Raw genomic sequence first — 22,864 nt, forward strand, 5'->3', positions numbered from 1 at the left:
ATATACCTCGGTTTACAGACGTTTAATAAACTGGATCACTGTTGAGTTCACTTATCGATACACTACGATGGAATTACGGACCAGTTTAACATAAACATGGTAAATAGATAGACAGCTGATAATCATAATTGATTAAGAAATAACCTGGAAGAAGAAATGAGTTAACTATTGATTATAACAGAGACGAGAATGCCATCGTGTTTGTTCTGCTAAAAAAAGCAGGAACATTGGAGTTTATGGTTAGATTTTAAATATTTATTGTTTCCAAACTGGGTAAATTTGATATAGTAACAACCCCCCCCCCCTTTTTTTTTTAAATAACTCGAGAACCACACATCGCGCTCGCTTAACAAAGTAACAATAAGAAATAATTATTGTTAGTTTCAAGAATAATTAATCGTCAAAACTTATCCCCTCCCCGACATCAAAGGAAGTTAAATGTATTATCCCAAAATTAGACCAAATTATTATGATATAAGGACGTCTTGACAGGCTATTATTTTATTTTGTTTTGTTGGGTTTTTTTTTGCTTTGACGTCTTCCTCCTGTATGAAAAAAACATAATAGACCCCCCCCCCCCTTTTCCCCCATAATATAGCTTTTTAAGAAGTCATAATTATTTGGACTACCCCTGAATATATTTCAGACAGACTCTTCTCTAAAAAAATGTAAACATGATTTGAGAGAAATCTTTGGAATAGTTTTTTAAATGATTTAATTATTATGTCATGTATATAATTAACATTAACATAGTTATAAACTGAGACTACTAGTATAACACATAGTGTTATAGTAGTCTCAGCTATAAACTTTCCATTGTATTGACCAATATGACTAACTCATATGCTCTTTCCCATAAATGTCACAATATCAATATATTACAGTAAAACTGATAGTTTGATGACATTGTTTAAGACTATTGACCTCAGGTCAGCCTAAACTGATTTTAAAACTGTAATTTATTCATTAAAACAGTTCAAGACATGCACCTTCTGAAATGTGATTGCATCAAAATTAAACCTAAGGCATAACATACTTAGTGTGCAGGAAGTGCCACCAAATAAATACTGAGTTGTAAAATTAGATGATGATATTTGTGAAGTCAAAGATATTATAGCTAGTTATAACTGGTTTTAGATATAAACCTGAGTAAAAGGTTGATTTATATGTGCTCTTTCATGTTTAGATTATAATTTAAATTTAATCTTTTGAAGTTTTTTTTATAATATTAAGACATTAAAATCACAATTATTTATTTATACACAAAAAAATAATTTTTGTCCTTTTTTAGTTGAATGACTGTACACAAACATTATACACACATACTTTTGATAATTCTGTAATGTTTTTTTTCTATAGCCCCAGAATGTGACAAAAGACTTATTAATCCAGATGTACAAAAAATAGAAATAGTTCAGCTACCATAAGACTGCTATGACAAAAATTCTGCAGTTTCCAGAATTTGAGGTAGAGTATAGTTAGGAATAGTTTGATTATGCAGATGCTTAGTTTGCCATAAACAATTATGCCCTTGATACAAAAGCAGAGGAAACAAAAAAGTATGAAAATAGTTGAAAAAAGTAATCATTATTACCTAGTCATATACTGTAAATAGAAAAAGAGAAAAGCACTGGTTATGATTTGGTATTTTTAATAGCATTATCATTTGTCCATAACTTGGAATATATACTGGATTGAGCTTGATATTTATTTAATATCATTGACACATGCAAGCTATGGTTGCAAGAAATGAAAGATAGTAATTTAAACCTAGCAATTTTATTAAGATTTGAAAAAAAGCTTTTGATTTGGTAGAATATGACTTTCTTTGTTTAAAGCTCGACATGTATGGATTTAGTTTTTTTAAGTCGTACCTGAATAACAAAAGGTATACATTTGTAATGTTAACTCTGAACAACAACATGTAAAATTTGGTGTTCCCCAATGTTCTATACCTTGTCCTCTATTGTTTGTGCTATTTATAAATGACCTTCCCTTATGCATTAAAAATTGTGAAACAGACCTATATCGTTGTATATGCTGATGACACCACTATTCATAAATCAGGGGGAAACATCTAGAAAATATAAATGATGATGTTCAAGAAGATTTATACAGGGTTGAAGAGTGGTGTAAAATGAATAACATGTTCATAGATGCAAATGAAACAAAATGTTTGATTACTGGAACAAAGCAGAAACTATTCAGACTTTTCAACCAAACTTGATAATAAATTAAAGTATTACAAAATTCTTCATGTGAAAAAATATTAGTTTCAAAATTGACAGCCCACTAAGTAACTGGAGAAATCAAATTGACCAAGGTTGTGCTAATATATCATCCAGAATATACCATCTTTCTTAAATACATTTTTTTTTTATATCTGCAAGAAAACATAATACAATGGGTGTTCTGCCCCTAATTGACTACTGTTGTATTATTTGGGATGAATGTAAAAATTGAGGGATAACAAGAATTTTAAAAATCCAAAAAAAGGGCAGCATGATAAATTCTAGATGCAGATCCGTTATCCCTCTTGGTATATAGGAGCACTATATTCTATGTTAACCTCCGACAGTAGGTATAAACAAATACTGTTGATAGACGGTATATAGGAGCACTATATTCCATGTTAACCACCGACGGTAGGTATAGACACACACTGTTGATAGACGGTATATAGGAGCACTATATTGTATGTTAACCACCGACGGTAGGTATAGACAAATACTGTTGATAGACGGTATATGGGAGCACTATATTGTATGTTAACTACCGACTGTAGGTATAGACACATACTGTTGATAGACGGTATATAGGAGCACTATATTGTATGTTAACCACCGACGGTAGGTATAGACAAATACTGTTGATAGACGGTATATGGGAGCACTATATTGTATGTTAACCACCGACGGTAGGTATAGACATATACTGTTGATAGATGGTATATAGGAGCACTATATTGTATGTTAACTACCGACAGTAGGTATAGACAAATACTGTTGATAGACATCAACGGTATATGGGAGCACTATATTGTATGTTAACCACTGACGGTAGGTATAGACAAATACTGTTGATAGACGGTATATAGGAGCACTATATTGTATGTTAACCACCAACGGTAGGTATAGACAAATACTGTTGATAGACGGGATATAGGAGCACTATATTGTATGTTAACTACCGACGGTAGGTATAGACAAATACTGTTGATAGACGGTATATAGGAGCACTATATTGTATATTAACTACCGACGGTAGGTATAGACAAATACTGTTGATAGACGGTATATGGGAGCATTATATTGTATGTTAACCACCGACGGTAGGTATAGACATATACTGTTGATAGATGGTATATAGGGGCACTATATTGTATGTTAACTACCGACAGTAGGTATAGACAAATACTGTTGATAGACGGTATATGGGAGCACCATATTGTATGTTAACCACCGACGGTAGGTATAGACAAATACTGTTGATAGACGGTATATACATTGTAGGAGCACTATATTGTATGTTAACCACCGACGGTAGGTATAGACAAATACTGTTGATAGACGGTATATAGAAGCACTATATTGTATGTTAACTACCGACAGTAGGTATAATAGACAAATACTGTTGATAGACGGTATATGGGAGCACTATATTGTATGTTAACCACCGACGGTAGGTATAGACAAATACTGGTGATAGACGGTATATAGGAGCACTATATTGTATGTTAACCACTGACGGTAGGTATAGCCAAATACTTTTTATAGACAGTAAATAGGAGCACTATATCTTATGTTAACCACCGACGGTAGGTATAGACAAATACTGGTGATAGACGGTATATAGGAGCAACTACCGACAGTAGGTATAGACAGATACTGTTGGTAGACGGTATCAAAGAGCACTATATTGTATGTTAACCAGCGACGGTAGGTATAGACAAATACTGTTGATAAACGGTATATAGGAGCACTATATTGTATGTTAACTACCGACGGTAGGTATAGACAAATACTGTTGATAGACGGTATATAGGAGCACTATATTGTATGTTAACCACCGACGGTAGGTATAGACAAATACTGTTGATAGATGGTATATAGGAGCACTATATTGTATGTTAACTACAGACGGTAGGTATAGACAAATACTGTTGATAGACAGTATATAGGAGCACTATATTGTATGTTAACTACCGACAGTAGGTATAGACACATACTGTTGATACACGGTATATAGGAGCACTATATTGTATGTTAACTACCGACGGTAGGTATAGACAAATACTGTTGATAGACGGTATATGGGAGCACTATATTGTATGTTAACCACCGACGGTAGGTATAGACATATACTGTTGATAGATGGTATATAGGAGCACTATAATGTATGTTAACTATCGACAGTAGGTATAGACAAATACTGTTGATAGACGGTTTATGGGAGCACTATATTGTATGTTAAACACCGACGGTAGGTATAGACAAATACTGTTGATAGACGGTATATAGGAGCACTATATTGTATGTTAACCGCCGACGGTAGGTATAGACAAATACTGTTGATAGACGGTATATAGGAGCACTATATTGTATGTTAACTACCGACGGTAGGTATAGACAAATACTGTTGATAGACGGTATACAGGAGCACTATATTGTATGTTAACTACCGACAGTAGGTATAGACAAATACTGTTGATAGACGGTTTATGGGAGCACTATATTGTATGTTAACCACCGACGGTAGGTATAGACATATACTGTTGATAGACGGTATATAGGAGCACTATATTGTATGTTAACCACTGACGGTAGGTATAGACAAATACTGTTGATAGACGGTATATAGGAGCACTATATTGTATGTTAACTACCGACAGTAGGTATAGACAAATACTGTTGATAGACGGTATTTAGAAGCACTATATTGTATGTTAACTACCGACAGTAGGTATAGACAAATACTGTTGATAGACGGTATATTGGAGCACTATATTGTATGTTAACCACCGACAGTAGGTATAGAGAAATACTGTTGATAGACGGTATATACATTGTAGGAGCACTATATTGTATGTTGACCACCGATGGTAGGTATAGACAAATACTGTTGATAGACGGTATATAGAAGCACTATATTGTATGTTAACTACCGACAGTAGGTATAGGCAAATACTGTTGATAGACGGTATATGGGAGCATTATATTGTATGTTAACCACCGACGGTAGGTATAGACATATACTGTTGATAGATGGTATATAGGAGCACTATATTGTATGTTAACTACCGACAGTAGGTATATACAAATACTGTTGATAGACGGTATATGGGAGCACTATATTGTATGTTAACCACCAACGGTAGGTATAGACAAATACTGGTGATAGACGGTATATAGGAGCACTATATTGTATGTTAACTACCGACAGTAGGTATATACAAATACTGTTGATAGACGGTATATGGGAGCACTATATTGTATGTTATCCACTGACGGTAGGTATAGACTAATACTGTTGATAGACGGTATGTAGGAGCACTATATCTTATGTTTACCACCGACGGTAGGTATAGACAACTATATTGTATGTTAACCAGCGACGGTAGGTATAGACAAATACTGTTGATAAACGGTATATAAGAGCACTATATTGTATGTTAACTACCGACTGTAGGTATAGACAAATACTGTTGATAGACGGTATATAGGAGCACTATATTGTATGTTAACCACCGACGGTAGGTATAGACAAATACTGTTGATAGATGGTATATAGGAGCACTATATTGTATGTTAACTACAGACGGTAGGTATAGACAAATACTGTTGATAGACAGTATATAGGAGCACTATATTGTATGTTAACCACCGACAGTAGGTATAGACACATACTGTTGATACACGGTATATAGGAACACTATATTGTATGTTAACTACCGACGGTAGGTATAGACAAATACTGTTGATAGACGGTATATGGGAGCACTATATTGTATGTTAACCACCGACGGTAGGTATAGACATATACTGTTGATAGATGGTATATAGGAGCACTATAATGTATGTTAACTATCGACAGTAGGTATAGACAAATACTGTTGATAGACGGTTTATGGGAGCACTATATTGTATGTTAAACACCGACGGTAGGTATAGACAAATACTGTTGATAGACGGTATATAGGAGCACTATATTGTATGTTAACCGCCGACGGTAGGTATAGACAAATACTGTTGATAGACGGTATATAGGAGCACTATATTGTATGTTAACTACCGACGGTAGGTATAGACAAATACTGTTGATAGACGGTATACAGGAGCACTATATTGTATGTTAACTACCGACAGTAGGTATAGACAAATACTGTTGATAGACGGTTTATGGGAGCACTATATTGTATGTTAACCACCGACGGTAGGTATAGACATATACTGTTGATAGACGGTATATAGGAGCACTATATTGTATGTTAACCACTGACGGTAGGTATAGACAAATACTGTTGATAGACGGTATATAGGAGCACTATATTGTATGTTAACTACCGACAGTAGGTATAGACAAATACTGTTGATAGACGGTATTTAGAAGCACTATATTGTATGTTAACTACCGACAGTAGGTATAGACAAATACTGTTGATAGACGGTATATTGGAGCACTATATTGTATGTTAACCACCGACGGTAGGTATAGAGAAATACTGTTGATAGACGGTATATACATTGTAGGAGCACTATATTGTATGTTGACCACCGATGGTAGGTATAGACAAATACTGTTGATAGACGGTATATAGAAGCACTATATTGTATGTTAACTACCGACAGTAGGTATAGGCAAATACTGTTGATAGACGGTATATGGGAGCATTATATTGTATGTTAACCACCGACGGTAGGTATAGACATATACTGTTGATAGATGGTATATAGGAGCACTATATTGTATGTTAACTACCGACAGTAGGTATATACAAATACTGTTGATAGACGGTATATGGGAGCACTATATTGTATGTTAACCACCAACGGTAGGTATAGACGAATTACTGGTGATAGACGGTATATAGGAGCACTATATTGTATGTTAACTACCGACAGTAGGTATATACAAATACTGTTGATAGACGGTATATGGGAGCACTATATTGTATGTTATCCACTGACGGTAGGTATAGACTAATACTGTTGATAGACGGTATGTAGGAGCACTATATCTTATGTTTACCACCGACGGTAGGTATAGACAACTATATTGTATGTTAACCAGCGACGGTAGGTATAGACAAATACTGTTGATAAACGGTATATACACTACAAAAGTCAAAAAGTCTGAAAAGACCAGTTTTTGTCTGAATTTGCATGAATTTTTACTCGACATTCTTGATTTGTATGAATAATTTTTAAAAATTCTTGACATAGTATTGATTTGTCTAATAAGGTTCTTGATTTTTCTTGACAAGTGTCTTGACAGCATGAATATTGTCTTAAAATTTCTCGACACTTCCTGTATCATTTGATAAGAGTCTGGATTAGTCTTGACCAATTCTTGACTGTCTTGAATTTGTCTCGATCTGTCTTGACATATTCTTGACATTCTTAATAATGTCTGAATGTGTCTTGACATATTCTTGACATTCTAAATAATATCTGAATATGTCTCGACACATTCTTGACAGCCTTAAGTATGTCTTGACACTATCTCAACAGTATAAATTTCGCCTGAAATGTGTCTGGAGTTATTCCGCACCTGTTTATGACATTCTATTACATTTATATACTCCTTTTTATTATGGCTAAACTAAACTTTGCAGAATCAAGGATTAATTTGGTATAGTAAGATACCCTTTTTGTGCACCTAAGTTGGAATACCCTGAATAATACCCCATGTAGTTTAATTTTGATTTATTTTTATTAAATGTATAATTAATTGTTTTCACTTGGAAGTAACTGACAAACAGCATTTAGATTTTTGCCATTTTGCAAAACTGCCAGTCAAATTTGCTTTACTAAAATAGGTGTCTAGAAGGCAGTTTTAAAATGTGACCAGAAGTGGAGGGGAGGCTTTCGTGTAGATCAAAGAATTTGTTCTGATCTTGATTTAAAAACCTTATTCATGTTTTAGAACAACCAATAAACATTTTTTATACAAATTTTGAGTGTTGAATTTTGTAATTTTTTATCAAACAAATTTTGTGATAACTCCTTCCTAAAAAGAAAAAAAATATGTTTAGATCTATATTATGCATGTCTGTTTGAGATCCACTTCATAAGACCAATGATTTCTATAGAAATCATTGATGGGACCCATTATGAATACTTTTTTTTTATCATTCCTGGAGTAGATAATAATTTTCTTTTAATCTTTGGAATGGTCGACAACTGATAAGTTGTATGGCTGATTATAGGTAAATCAGTAATTTCTATTTGACAGTGGCGTGTATTCTGGGGTGTGGAACATCCTGTCCATGTGTAATACTTTATATATTTTCCAACAAATGACATTACACAAATGTTTCTTCTGTTAAATGAATGATTTGTATATCATCATAATTTGCTATTTATATAAACCACATTTTTTTCAATGAATATTTACCATATTAACCTGAATATTATGAATGTAGAATGAAATATGTCTACAGTATGATTGGTTTTTTAAAATCATTTAATTAATAAGAGTTTTAGGAATCAAAATTTGTAATTTTTTAAAAACCCGCATTTAGATTGTTTTAAATCAACACACCCTGATTTAAATTATTTTATACATTAAATTTCATACCATATATTCATTTGTAAAAATATTTAGATACCAAATTTTACATGTCTAACTTTCATATTTGTTGTAAGAAGTGTAACTGAAAACAACAGTATATTATGTAAAGAGAAATAAAGATTAAAGTTATATGATGAATATTGGTCATGATTTGTAAAACTCAGAACTGTCAAGAAATTTAAGGCACTATTCAAAATGTTCAGAATATGTCAAGCCATACTGAGAAAAAAAAAGAATGTCGAGAATATGTCGAGAAATTTCAAGACAGTATTCAAATGTCAAGAATATGTCAAGAAATTTTCAGACTATATTCAGAACGTCAAGAATATGTCGAGTAAATTTCATACAAATTTGATATAAATGAGAATTTGTCAAGAAAAATTAAGACACAAGTCATACTTTTGGAGAATGTCGAGTAAAAGTTCATGCAAATCAAGACAAAAACTGGTCTTTTCAGACTTTTTGACTTTTGTAGTGATAAGAGCACTATATTGTATGTTAACTACCGACTGTAGGTATAGACAAATACTGTTGATAGACGGTATATAGGAGCACTATATTGTATGTTAACCACCGACGGTAGGTATAGACAAATACTGTTGATAGATGGTATATAGGAGCACTATATTGTATGTTAACTACAGACGGTAGGTATAGACAAATACTGTTGATAGACAGTATATAGGAGCACTATATTGTATGTTAACCACCGACAGTAGGTATAGACACATACTGTTGATACACGGTATATAGGAACACTATACTGTATGTTAACTACCGACGGTAGGTATAGACAAATACTGTTGATAGACGGTATATGGGAGCACTATATTGTATGTTAACCACCGACGGTAGGTATAGACATATACTGTTGATAGATGGTATATAGGAGTACTATATTGTATGTTAACTTCCGACAGTAGGTATAGACAAATACTGTTGATAGACGGTATATAGAAGCACTATATTGTATGTTAACTACCGACAGTAGGTATAGACAAATACTGTTGATAGATGGTATATAGGAGCACTATATTGTATGTTAACTACCGACAGTAGGTATAGACAAATACTGTTGAGATACGGTATATGGGAGCACTATATTGTATGTTAACCACCGACGGTAGGTATAGACAAATACTGGTGATAGACGGTATATAGGAGCACTGTATTGCATGTTAACCACTGACGGTAGGTATAGACTAATACTGTTGATAGACGGTATGTAGGAGCACTATATCTTATGTTTACCACCGACGGTAGGTATAGACAAATACTGGTGATAGACGGTATATAGGAGCAACTACCGACAGTAGGTATAGACAGATACTGTTGATAGACGGTATCAAAGAGCACTATATTGTATGTTAACCAGCGACGGTAGGTATAGACAAATACTGTTGATAAACGGTATATAGGAGCACTATATTGTATGTTAACTAGCGACAGTAGGTATAGACAAATACTGTTGATAGACGGTATATAGGAGCACTATATTGTATGTTAACTACCGACAGTAGGTATAGACAAATACTGTTGATAGACGGTATATAGGAGCACTATATTGTATGTTAACCACCGACGGTAGGTATAGACAAATACTGTTGATAGATGGTATATAGGAGCACTATATTGTATGTTAACTACAGACGGTAGGTATAGACAAATACTGTTGATGGACAGTATATAGGAGCACTATATTGTATGTTAACCACCGACAGTAGGTATAGACACATACTGTTGATACACGGTAGATAGGAACACTATATTGTATGTTAACTACCGACGGTAGGTATAGACAAATACTGTTGATAGACGGTATATGGGAGCACTATATTGTATGTTAACCACCGACGGTAGGTATAGACATATACTGTTGATAGATGGTATATAGGAGTACTATATTGTATGTTAACTATCGACAGTAGGTATAGACAAATACTGTTGATAGACGGTTTATGAGAGCACTATATTGTATGTTAACCACCGACGGTAGGTATAGACAAATACTGTTGATGGATGGTGCAAAGGAGTACTATATCGTATGTTAACCACTGACGGTAGGTATAGACAAATACTGTTGATAGACGGTATATAGGAGGACTGTATTGTATGTTAACCACCGACGGTAGGTATAGACAAATACTGTTGATATACGGTATATAGGAGTATTGTATTTTATGTCAAACATCGACGATAGGTATGGACAAAATCCGACAAATACTGTATACAGACAGTGTATAGAAGTACTGTATTGTATGGTAAATACTGACGGTTGGTATGGACAATTTCTGTATCATGCATCAATTGTAAATAAAAGTATCATGTGAGTGACACAGGCTCATTGAAGCCTCTAGTTTTGATATTATTAATGTGGAGATCTGGTCTAATTTATCATTTTCTCTATTACATGCATGATAACTGCAACAATTGAATTGAAATAAAAGTGATAATATTTCTGTTGTAGGTTATCAAGATTTAGTGTTTCCATACAAGTGACAAAGATTGAACAACAAAAACATCTCAAACTTTACAGGACAGAGTAGACTTTTTTCACTGTGCTTAGTTTTGTCTTTATGTCTAAATTATGATACCTTTAAAAAATCCAATAAAATATGGAATAACATTTATTTCTATCTTATAAAGTGGAGTGAAGAAATAAGGGGTCATTCAAAACATAAGAATATATTGCTATCATATATGCAGATCAGCAGCCCATACATTTGCTATAGCACATAAATATGGGACCAATAATTTCAAGTTGCCTTTTAAAAAAGACCTTATTAATGTTATGCGAGATACCACCAAAGACCACTAGGTGTTGATCAAATGATATTGTAAATAAGAGGGTTGTCCAAAATATTTCCAACAGCTGTTTGATATACACTACCTTAATCAAACCACAATGGTAAAAAAACAGTTTTGGTCAGTCTTAAAAGAAGCAAATATAATTTAGAAAAAGTGCAAGCTGTTGATAAAAACTACAAATAACTGCCAGTCCTAAATGTGGGTGGAGATTACCATTTAGCACAAATGAGTTTCTGGACTAAAGAAAGTAATTTCGGCACAAACCGATTATACCCTTTCAAAAACTATGTGTAGTCCCTTTTATAAAAGTGGCAGATTATCTTTCTATCTAGAGTATCTATGACAACTAACTGCTGCTCCTAGTGACGTTAGTCTGGTTTATGAAAAGATTGGATATATTGTCACAATTCTTTTCTAAGGTACCGGTCTGATAAACAGGAAGTAGCCAGATTAGCTACTAAATATATGCACACTGAAATATAGTCCCTTAAAATTCCCATGGCTGTGTACATGTTCAGATACGAACTATGAAAATTTTGTTTATATCTTTAGAGAAGTAAAATCAAGTATGTATGTCTTTAGTTTTGTCAAATTGCTGTCTTGTTTTGTCCTGTTATTAGGTAACAGTACTGATACAATACTGTAAAAATACGGAGATGTGGTATGATTGCCAATGAGACGCCTACATGTATCCACTCAAGTTCAAATAAAGTGGACGTAAGCAGTTATATGCAACCATACAGCCTTCAACAATGAGAAAAATCATATCAAATAGACCCTTGTAAATAGGTGTTGACCAAATGATATTGTAAATAAGAGGGTTGTATATTTCATGACGGTATAATACTAAACCCCTAACAGGAGGGATTGTGCCTGATATTCATATGATGAAGACATAATCTTTCAATCAGTTTAATTAAGGTCTGGTTCTGGCATGTCAATAACTGCTAGTAGTCTGTTGTTATTTATGTATTATTGTCATTTTGTTTATTTTCTTTTGTTTCATATTCTGACATCGGACTCGGACTTCTCTTAAACTGAGTTTTACTGTGCGTATTGTTTCGCGTTTGTTTTTTCTACATTGGCTACAGGTATAGGGGAGGGTTGAGATCTCAAAAACATGTTTAATCCCGCCGCAATTTTGCGCCTGTCCCAAGTTAGGAGCCTCTGACCTTTGTTAGTCTTGTATGATTTATAATTTTAGTTTCTTGTGTATAATTCGGAGCTTAGTATGACGTCCATTATCACTGAACTAGTATACATATTTGTTTAGGGGCCAGCTGACGGACACCTCCGTGTGCGGGAGTTTCTCGCTACATTGAAGATCTATCGGTGGCCTTCGGCTGTTGTCTGCTCTATGGTCGGGTTGTTGTCTCCTTGACACATTCCCCATTTACATACTCAATTTTATAGTATGATTTACATCTGCAATAATCACGAAACAATCAGAGACAAGTTTGGGTCTAAATCTGTATGTCCCACATAATCAAATTGACCGAAGAGAGAGGCGAAAGATACTAAAGGCTTATTCAAACACATAAGTCAATAATAAACTGACAAAACCACGGCAAAAAAAAGAGAAAGATTAAAAAACAAACAACAGAATGCAAAACACAACAAAGAACATCACAGACTGAACAAAACGAACCTCGCCAAAAAACTGGTGTGACCAAATGACTAATTTATCTCAGCCTTACATTATTTAGCAGACCCTTTATTATACCAAACCAAACAAAGTTCTTTATGGTACAATGTTTTTGATCCATCGGTCTGTCAGTCCTGTTCTCGTTATTGCAACTCCTCTGAAACCACATAACAGAGTTTTATAAATCTTTGTAGATAATGAGGAAATTATGAAATTATCAATTCATTGATTTTCTATATACTCCTACAACAGTTTGTCATAAAATCTGTCTAAAGACCACAACAGAGTTTCATGAATTTTTTAGATAGTTAGGACATGCTATGTAAATGTGCATATTGGCAGAAAATCATGATTAATTTTTTTATGCCCCACCTACGATAGTAAATGGGCATTAGTTTTCCGGTCTATGCGTCTGCTCCTTCGTCCGTTTTCTCGCTTCAGGTTAAATATTTTGGTCAAGGTAGTTTTTGTTGAAGGTCAGGTCCAATAAACTTGAAACTTAGTACATATGTTTCCAATAATATGTTTTTTTCTAAGCTTAATGCCAAAGAAGGTTTTTTTCCCCTATTTCACGGTCCACTGAACAAAGAAAATGATAGGGCAAGTGGGGAACGGTGTACGATGGACACATTCTTGTTTTTGTCGAGCCTGCGACTTTTGTCGCAGAAAGCTCGACATAGAAATGGTGATCCGGCGGCGACAGCGACAGCGTTAGTTCACTTCTTAAAAGCTTGATATTTTAGACGGCGAACGACCTGGATGCTCCATACTTTAAATACAGATGCCTTAAGTTTGGAAGTTTCCGTCTGTCACATGTCCATTGTCCTTGAACTCATTTTCATGGTTCAGTGACTACTTGAAAAAAAGTTAAGAGTTTTTGTAATTTCTCTCATATTATGGGTAACTATGTTTAGTATTTGCGTACCTTGGTCAGCATGCCCATCAGACAGTTTTCACTTGACCTCGCCATCATTTCATGGATCAGTGAAAAGGGTTAAGTTTTTGGTGGTCAAGTCTATATCTCAGAAACTATATGAAATATGTCTTGTATATTTGGTGTATGGAAGGATTGTAAGGTGTACATGTCCAACTGGCAGGTGTCATCTGATCTTGACCTCATTTCCTTGGTTCAATGGTCAAAGTTAAGCTTTTGAGTTTTGTTCGTTTTTTCTAATACTATATGCAATAGGTCAACTTTATTTGGTGTCTGGAAATATCTTATGATGTCAGTCTCATTTGACCTTGACCTCATTTTCGAGGTTCATTGTTCAGTGTTTAGTTTTTGTGCCAAGTGTCATCTGACCTTGACCTGATTTGTATTGAATGATTGTAAGGTGTAAATGTATTCCTCATTTTGGTCATATGACCTTGATCTCATTTTCTTTGGTCATGTTATTAATAAGTTTATGTGATAATTGTAGTAAAACTTTATGTTTAGGTCCATCAACATAAATAAGGCGAGAAATTTCAACGTGTGTACTCTTGTTAGGAATTAGGAACTATGCCGTTTCGGCCTAAATGTACTTCTGCATATCTTCTGAAATTACACAACAGAATTTCATGCGTGTTTGAACTAAATAATCTGTTGAAATTTTGTTTGCTTAGTGACAATGTCGGGCTGTGAAGTATGTGAGCGTGCTCACAAAGGTTCTTTGATTACACACAGTCAATGCATTGTCTGTGCTTCCCAGATACAGTCTGTATGCATTTTCTTTGTTTTAAATTAAGTTTATGTATTGTACGTCGTTCTTAGTCTTTATACATTGTTTATATGCTTTGACTATGAGTCTAAGATACTTCTATTGTCGGTATATCTTAGATTTAGTCGGTTAACACTGTCTATGGATCAGAGACACAGTATGTATGCATTGTAAGTTGTTCCAAGTTGAAATAAAAGTCTGTATGTTTTGCCTGTTACTGCAAGATAACGTGTGTGCACTGCCTGTGGCTCTTATATACAGTCTGTATGCATTTTCTGTATGCTTTATGGGTCTAATTTTTAGATACAGTCTGTATACAAACTGTATCTCTGACCCATATACAGTGTCCAAAAAAACTCTGTTTTAAGATCTCTAACCCATATACAGTGTGAAAATGATCTTTGGTTCTAAGATGCATTTTGTTTGATTGGCTGAATGCTTAGTATATATTGGTTTCGATATAGGGTCTGTATGTATTGTATGGATCTTATAAATTTGTATTTTTTTCCATCTGATGAGTAAGCCTTTTTCAACTGATTTTTATAGTTCGTTCTTATGTTGTACTGTTACACCAAAGTCCCAGGTTATTGGAGGTTTGGGATCCCGCTAACATGTTTAACCCCGCCACATTCTCTATGTATGTGCCTGTCCCAAGTTAGGAGACTGTAATTCAGTGGTTGTCGTTTGTTTATATGTTATATATTTGTTTTTCGTTCATTTTTTGTATATAAATTAGGTCGTTAGATTTTTCGTTTAAATTGTTTCACATTGTAATTTCGGGACTTGTTATAGGTGACTATGCGGTATGGGCTGTGCTCATTGTTGAAGGCCGTACGGTGACCTATAGTTGTTAATTTCTGTGCCATTTTGGTCTCTTGTGGAGAGTTATCAGTAGTGTTTGTGGGACAGAATGAACCCATAAAGGTGGACGTCGGACGCTGACGCTATATTTGGACCTGGGTGTGAATGCCGACGCCATATTTGGGCCTTAACGCGGACGCCATGGTCGACCATGAAATCGGGACGCGAATTTGAGGTTGGACCGTATGATTCGGACATCGAGACACCGACGCCATATTTGGGTTTTAAACTTGAACGCTATACCTTAATGTTGCATCAGACTACCCTTTAAAGTGACGTCATACCCTTAAAAGTGGACGGTATATTCTCGAAAATGGACGAGAATTTGTCTTTGATAAACGCTTACCCAACCCCTAGGTAATAAGTCTGTGATAATTCTGAAAAGAATCTTCTACCTCTTAAATAATTAACTACTTATACATGTTTATAACAACTGCAAGAATTCTCCAAGAAATACTATTTATATTAATCAGAAAAACTGTCAATCAATGCAGTAGGCGGAACTATTCCCGTGTAAAGAGAATTGGATTAAAATATTTGATATCAATACATAAAATATTTGTCTTTATCTTTTTAATTTTTGGATTTCTTATCTTATTAACATGACAATCGTGAAACATTCAGTATTATTGCTTTTTACGGAAGCCCATTTAGGACCTCCCAAAAGTATAAAATTATTTGAATTCGAAATCACGAATTTAAATTGTTATCTCGAATTTTATAATTCGTTTTAACAGATTAAATTTGTGATAATGAATTGGTGAAAATCGTTATAACAGATCTTGTAATTCGTTATTAAGAATTAAATTCCTTATCACATTTTTTTGTAATTTGTGATAACGATAAATTCGTTATAACGATTTTATCGTTATAACGAATTGTAGAATTTGTTTAAACTGATTAAATTTGTGATAACGAATTTGTGGAATTCGTTATCACAGTTTTTATTGTAATTGGTAATTTCAGATTAAAATGCATTATCACAGATTTTCAGCTCACATGGCACACAGAATTAAGAGAGCTTTCTTCCTCACTCTGCACCCATCGCTGTTTATTACTTTTACAAAAATCTTCTTCATTAAAACCTTTTTGACAAAGTGAAACAAACTTGACCGCAATCAATTTAGTTTTGACGCATTTTACACTATACCTAGAAATTTTTGTCGTGTAAACGGGTGGGTTTATTAGCCAGCGACCCAGTTTACACACCGAAACTCTCCGGGGGGAAATATGTCTAATTCTCATATTTCTTGACCGAAATATTTTTATTTTTTAGTTTCTACCAAAGTTTTTTTAAGCGGTGAATATCATTAGTGTGTGTACCTGGATACATTTTACACAGATGCAACGGAAATAGTTTCGCCAACCTGGTTTATCGAAATGTAAACCTAGGGATGAAAATCTTAGGTTTTACACTTCGATTAACCATGTTGCCGAAACTAATTCTTTTGCTTCTGTGTAAAATATATTAATTGGCGATACACACGAAGGAAATCGGCTGTCTAAGAAGACTTTAAATTAAGAAAAAGGAATATAAATGTTACTGTCACGAATTATGGGTATCAAACACATTTTTTATGCCCCCGCCGCTAGGCGTGGGAGAAGTTTAGTCTAGCCCTTGTCCGTCAGTCCAGTCCGTTTGTCGGGTACGTTCCAAGAAATGGTTTCCGTTTGCCTCAACCAAATGTTATAAATTCAACTTATACACTATGCCAATTACTAAAACACACAGATAAAATTTGAAATTGAAGGGCGTCTCTTTTATAGTTCGTGAGTTATGCCCCTTTACAAATGGTCAAAGACGTAGTGCTTATTCTGTAATTTCCGCTCTCTACATTTAGTTTGCCTCAACCAAATGTTATTGAATTAATACACAATGTTTATTAACACAAAACACTGAGTCTGATGATCAAGTTTGAAATTGGGTGACGCCACTTTGACCGTTCTGAACTTGTGCCCATTCAGCGCTAATTTACAAAAACAAAACAAAACCAACAAACATCCAAATGAAGTGTCCAATCAATTTTGCTAATTGTTAAAATAGAAATCGTTAAAACTAAATTGCTCGTGGTCTTCACGAACCATTAGAAAGCTGGAATACGATTGGCAAGTATTGGCTTCGACAATTTGACAACAAGTATAATGATCAGTATTTTTTATGTAAATGTTCAAATATTAAAGGACTAAATCTTAAAAATATTCCTGTATTTTATCAGAAAATGATTTATACATGATCTAATTTTCAAAAAATGGGAGATAATCCCAAAACTAAGAACTAGGTTCTTAATATGAGACTATTTGGTAATTCAAAAATTTCTTTTCAAAATAAACCATTGTTTTTTTCTTCCTTTCTAAAAAGTAACATAAAATATATCAAAGACATATGGAACGAAGAAACCAAAACATTTTACAGTTGTTGTTCTATATTTGAAAAACTTGTAGATAAAAGAAACTGTATATCGGAATTTTCAAGAGTTAAAAGTTCAATACCAGAACAGAAACACAAAAAATTGTATTGACTATAATAATTATTTCAACCGTATAGAAGATAAATTAGTCTACTGTACTTATATAGTTATACACAACACATTTTAGCCTATTGCAAGGCAAAATTTATGTTCCTATCCAATATACCCTTTATCCCGCGGGGTGGCCTCTTATACAAGACCTATACCTATTGTATTTATGGTAACGTGTTCTAAACATTCATGAATTATTTGCCACTGGACGTTAAGCAATCAATTACTATTTCCGTTTATTTCCTTAAATACGGCTTTGAGTATAACAAAGCTGTAAGAGAGATACTAAAGGTTTCACTGGATTAACACTATGGACGAGTTTTGTTTATTTATTAATAGCGAAAACTCGCTTTCATCCATCGTTTGCAAATGACGTACGTGGCAATTTCAAAGTGCGCCTTGCAAAACGCTATACGTTGGATGGATCGTGGGAATGTTCATTGAAGGTGTCGTTCATACAGGAATTAGAAGCCTAAACGAGACGTATGTACTTCTGTTCCGATTTCGTGCACCAGTCGTACGTTAGGGAAAATCTCTCCATATTCTCCAGTCGATACGATTAAATGAAGATATCCCGGACGTGACGTTTGGGAAACCAGTCTATTTCACGGTAACCAGGAATGAATTGTATCACATCGAATTTGTTTTGAGATACGATCATCTTCAAATATGTCGTCTAAAAGATGACGATGTATTTCTCTTGCTATATTTTCGAAGGAAGTGAAGTAAATCTATAAGAGGAAACTACTCACTGTCATTTAGGAAATTACGAGTATGTTTAATTGCAATATTTGCTGTTAAGTGTATGTGTGGCCGCACGATCTTCACAGACATATAAGAAGTAAGCATTCTTCCGATGAGCCACTATACCACCCAGGTGTTACCCAGCAGCAGCAAAAGCAGCAACAGCAGCAGCAGAAAAAGAAGCAGCAGCAGCAAAAGCAGCAGCAGAAGGCTTTCGTGTTTAGACACCCTTTCACCATGATTGTGTCCGGTCCAACCTCCTGCGATAAAACTTATTTTATTTTATTTGTTTCAACACATAAAAAAACTGTGAAGTCCTAGTCCAGACAGGATCGTTTGGTTGTATAAAAGGTGGCAACCTCTTTACGAGGAAATACAACGAACATGCAGTGCTTCCACGCGTTAAATTCATTCGTGTAATTCCTTTTGATCTCGAAAGGGACGATTTTTTCGATCCCAACATTCGAAACATGATCCTATTAGATGACCTCATGTCGACATCGGACAAAGACTCCAGAATAAATGATTTGTTTACGGTAGGGTGTCACCATAGGAATTTATCGGTCGTCGTTTTTCATCAGAATTTATACTTTGGCAAAGACCCCACCCAGAGACGAAACTGTCATTATCTCATTCTCTTTAATAACCCCATTGATCGACAGCCCATCGTGACTCTTGGCCGACAGATGTATCCTTCTCGAGGGGACTTCTTTCTCCGGAAATTTGAAGAGGCAAAGAGGACACCTTTCGGGTACTTTCTTGTTGACCTAAAAGCTAGAACCCCAGAAGCCTCCAGATTGCACACAGAGGTCTTGCAGGTCGGTCAAGGAGAGACACCAGACGGACAGAGGGATGACGACCGTCTCTCGAATACTTTTGAAGACGATAGTTCGGTCTCATCAGACGAAGATATTGCCGACGAGACAACACATAGTTCGTCAGAGGATGCTGAAACACGGAAAATCTCATCGCCTGTCAGGATTGTGGAGTACTTAGTGTTTGCTCACCTACGTGGATTAGAAGCCCAACGTCAGCAAGGTTGTGGGAATAAAAACGGCATTGCCCTTAACGATGACCGGGACAGATGTAGAGGATGCTTTGAGTGGATTGCCCGTGACCGTTTGCTGTGCAGAAGACTTGCCTAGATATGTGAGCGACAGGCGTAGAAGGTTTGTGGTCAATAGGGACAACTGTGATCAAAAGGGGAGTCATTGGGTTGCATTTCATTTCCCCACATCGGGTCCATCAGAATTTTTCGACTCCTTAGGACGATAACCGGAAAAGTACCAACGCTATTTCAGAAATGTACTCATCGTCAATGGACCGAAATACTGTGTGGTTTGCAATCAAATCCAACCCAATGATTCAGATACATGTGGCCTGTATTGCATTTATTACGTCAAATTGAGATGTCGGGACTCGAGATGAAGGACATTATCAACAACTTTTCATCCACTGACACGATTCAGAATGACAGTAAACTCGTAGTTTTATTTGGTTAAATGAAAAATAATGATACAAAAAAAAAAAAAAAAAATAATGAAAAAAGAAAGAAAAAAAAAACAGAAGAAAAGAAAAAAAAATCTTAAAACACCTACATGGATGTATAGCAGGTCTCAAGTCTTGAAAAACTCTTTCTAGGGTCACTAAAAGTATCCACCCTGGAGGGTAGCCTGGTCAAACATTAAGATATAGCGTCCAGGATTTAAGCCCAAATATGGCGTCGGCGTCTCGATGTCCGAGTAACATGGTCCAACCCGATGTTTGCGTCTTGATTTCAGGGTCGACTATGGCGTCCGCTTTAAGGCCTAAATATGGCGTCGTCGTCTGCGCCAACTTTCGAATATGGCGTCAGCGTCCGACGTCCACCTTAATGGGGGTCATTCTGTCCCACAAACACTACTGTTGTCTCATTGGCAATCATACAACATCTACTTTTTTATATTATATATATATTATCTATACGTATATATTTTCTATATACGAATTTTACATGTTTAGATGATGCAATGAAAATTCAGAAGATATGTGGTAATATTGCCAATGGGAAACTTATCCACCAAAGACAAACGAATGTGAATCAGCCATGAGTTACACATATGTATTCATGTAAAATGCTATTAAAACCCATTCCTGACTAGATGTGACGAAAAACGAAAACTAACAGCCCGATTAATGCTGAAACGATAAACGTAAAATCAATATCAAAGACAGCAACCAATAACAATACAGTGCTCCTATATATCGTCTACCAACAGTATTTATCTATACCTACCGTCGGTGGTTAACATGCAATACAGTACTCCTATTTACCGTATATCAACAGTATTTGTCTATACCTACCGTCGGTGGTTAACATACAATATAGTGCTCCTATATACCGTCTATCAACAGTGTTTGTCTATACCTACTGTCGGTAGTTAACATACAATATAGTGCTCCTATATACCGTCTATCAACAGTATTTGTCTAATACCTACTGTCGGTAGTTAACATACAATCTAGTGCTCCTATATACCGTCTATCAACAGTATGTGTCTATACCTACCGTCGGTAGTTAACATACAATATAGAGCTCCTATATACCGTCTATCAACAGTATTTGTCTATACCTACTGTCGGTAGTTAACATACAGTATAGTGCTCCTATACACCGTATATCAACAGTATATGTCTGTACCTACCGTCGGTGGTTAACATACAATACAGTGCTCCATTACACAGTCTATTGACAGTTGTCTATACCTACCGTCGGTGATTAACATGCAATATAGTGTTCCTATATACCGTCTATCAACATAATTTATCTATACCTACCGTCAGTGATTAACATGCAATAAAATGCTCCTATATACCGTTTATTATTATTATTTTTTTTCTAAACCGTGAACATGCGATATAGTGCTCCTATATACCGTCTATTAACAGTATTTGTCTATACCTACCGTCGATGATTAACATACGATATAGTACTATTACATATACCGTCTATCAAGAGTTTTAGTCTATACCTACTGTTGGTAGTTAACATACAATATAGTGCTCCTATATACCGTCTATCAACAGTATGTGTCTATACCTACTGTCGGTAGTTAACGTACAATATAGTGCTCCTATATACCGTCTATCAACAGTATTTGTTTATACCTACCGTCGGTGGTTAACATACAATATAGTGCTCCTATATACCGTCTATCAAGAGTTTTAGTCTATACCTACTGTTGGTAGTTAACATACAATGTAGTGCTCCGATATACCGTCTATCAACAGTATTAGTCTATACCTACTGTCTGTAGTTAACATACAATATAGTGCTCCTATATACCGTCTATCAACAGTATTTGTCTATACCTACCGTCGGTGGTTAACATACAATATAGTGCTCCTATAAACCGTCTATCAACAGTATTTGTCTATACCTACTGTCGGTAGTTAACATACAATATAGTGCTCCTATATACAGTCTATCAACAGTATTTGTCTATACCTACTGTCGGTAGTTAACATACAATATAGTGCTCCTATATACCGTCTATCAACAGTATTTGTCTATACCTACTGTCGGAAGGTAACATACAATATAGTGCTCCTATATACCGTCTATCAACAGTATTTGTCTATACCTACCGTCGGTGGTTAACATACAATATAGTGCTCCTATATACCGTCTATCAGCAGTATTTGTTTATACCTACCGTCGGTGGTTAACATACAATATAGTGCTCCTATATACCGTCTATCACCAGTATTTGTCTATACCTACTGTCGGTAGTTAACATACAATATAGTGCTCC

At 35.0% G+C, this 22,864-nt stretch overlaps 1 long non-coding RNA gene across 1 annotated transcript; it reads left to right on the plus strand.

Moving 5' to 3' along the window:
* LOC139527914 (uncharacterized) lies at positions 1–11,419 on the plus strand. The gene is made up of 3 exons (XR_011665489.1): positions 1–239; positions 1,360–1,467; positions 11,261–11,419. It is a non-coding gene; the product is annotated as an uncharacterized lncRNA (long non-coding RNA).
* The last annotated feature ends 11,445 nt before the right edge of the window (positions 11,420–22,864 follow it).

Source organism: Mytilus edulis, chromosome 6 (assembly GCF_963676685.1).
Source record: "Mytilus edulis chromosome 6, xbMytEdul2.2, whole genome shotgun sequence".
Lineage (NCBI taxonomy): Eukaryota > Metazoa > Mollusca > Bivalvia > Mytilida > Mytilidae > Mytilus > Mytilus edulis.